Genomic DNA, 2085 nt, shown 5'->3' with positions numbered 1-2085 from the left:
GCCTGTAGTTCCAGCTACTTGGAGGGCTGAGGCGGAAGGATCGTCGGAGCCCAGCAGGTCAAGGCTGCGGTGGCTGGGAGTGGCCACTGCACTCCAGCCTGGGCAACAGAGTGAGATTCCAACTAAAATAAAATAAAATAAAATAAAAGCCTCAAATCAAGTAGAACCAATGAATCACATATTAGATTATAATCACCATCTATTATTGTCACGTGGGTTCTTGGATCACATGTTCCCAGGGATTTTTGTGAGGCATTTTATGGTTAAGATAAAAGGTGTTTCTAAAAGATATCATAAGTCTAACAATTGACTTCAGGGACGTAGAGAGCTGGAAAGAGCATTTCTGGAAATGAATAACTTTCCTTGAAGCCAACAGAGACCTAAGGTCCCAAGATAACCAATGTGAAATCCACACAGCAGCAGGGAGCTTGCAGGGAAACAGAAACTCAGCATCGGCCTACCTAGACAGACACAGTCTGAACAATTTACAGCCCAAACAAAAATGTAAAACAACCAGGAAATGTAAAAAAATTCAGCAGCAAAACAACCTAGCGCTGAATTATATAAATGTCTCCAAGTCTATACTAATATACATTATTGTTTAAAAAATTACAGAATAGCCAAGCCTGGTGGCACGTGCCTGTAGTTCCAGCTACTTGGAAGACTGAGGCAGAAGGATCGCCTGAGCCCTAACAGGTTGAGGCTATGGTGGGTGGGAGCGTGCCACTGCCCTCCAGCCTGGGTGGCAGAGTGATACTCCAACTCAAAAAAAAGAACAGAAAAAAAATTACAGAAAAATAACAAATCGTAGATATAGAAATTTCTGCTTTTATTATAGAATTATTCCAAAAGTGAAAAACACAGAACTGAGAAATGGCAGATATCTTTCATAAAAGTGTTGCTTTCATTTTTTTCCTTGCAGTTTTCATTGAAAGGATAGAATCCCAGATGGAATCGATCCGGTCTCCTTGAGCTCAGACAGGACAATAATCCTTTCCCAATAATCCTTTCCTGAAACCCTGGGAGAGTCACAAGACACTGAGATTAACATCGCCTAAGGAATTTGTCTTTCAGCGACCGGACCTGCCCTTCTCATCTTGGTGACTGGTCCGCCCATCCCTCCAACTGTTAGGGAGGTGAGAGACCCCATCATCACAGCAACCATCCATCACACCCATCACTGTGCCCTCAGCAATGTGCTCACCTGTCCTCTTCGTGACACAGAACAGACGTTCAGTCACCTTAATGACCTGCCCCCATCAAAGGAAAGGTTTCAAAGCATTCAACCACCAGCAGTGGCAGCCATCGCTCTTGTTAAGCTCTGGCCGGCAATGCTGTTCTTTAAGAAGCTTTAAGGCGAGAGGATCGCCTGAGCACAGGGGTTCAAGACCAACCTGGGCAACTTGGTGAGACCTCATCTCCACAATAAATCAAAAAAATAAGCCAAGTGTGGTAACGAGCCTGTGGTTCCAGCTACTTGGAAGGCTGAGGTGGAAGGATCACCTGAGCCCCAGCAGGTCGAGGCTGCAGTAGTCGTGAGCATGCCACTGCACTCCAGCCTAGACAATGGAGTGAGACTCCCACTCAAAAAAAAAAAAAGCATCAGCAGCTTTGGCCCCCTCTTTAAGCTAGGGGAAGTGACTCTTCTCTCTTTCTCTAACCTATTTTCTAAATAAACTGTTAAGGATGTTGGGTCCCCAGGGGGCCCAGCACAGTGGGGGCATAGCACTGCCTGAGCCAACTTGCAGCAGGTGCATGCTGATAACCAGAGATCCAAATAACACAAGATTTGGAATACAAAGAGACAAAGAAAATATTTATTTACTTTTTTGAATCAAAGTCTCTGTCGCTTAGGCAGGAGTGCAATGACATGCTCCCAGCCACTGCAGCCTCCACCTGCTGGGTACAGGTGATCCTTTCGCCTCAGCCTTCCAAGTAGCTGGAACCACAGGCATGTGCCATCATACCCAGCTAATTTTTTTGGTTTATTGTAGAGACGAGGCCTCACCATGTTGTCCGGGCTGGTCTCAAATCCCTGAGTTCAGACCATCCTCTCGCCTCCGTGTCCAAAGTGCCAGGGTTACA

This window comes from Carlito syrichta, unplaced genomic scaffold (genome assembly GCF_000164805.1).
Source record: "Carlito syrichta isolate Samal-C Ts95f unplaced genomic scaffold, Tarsius_syrichta-2.0.1 Scaffold303664, whole genome shotgun sequence".
NCBI classification, from domain to species: Eukaryota; Metazoa; Chordata; class Mammalia; order Primates; family Tarsiidae; genus Carlito; species Carlito syrichta.
Note: the sequence above shows the minus strand (reverse complement) of the source record.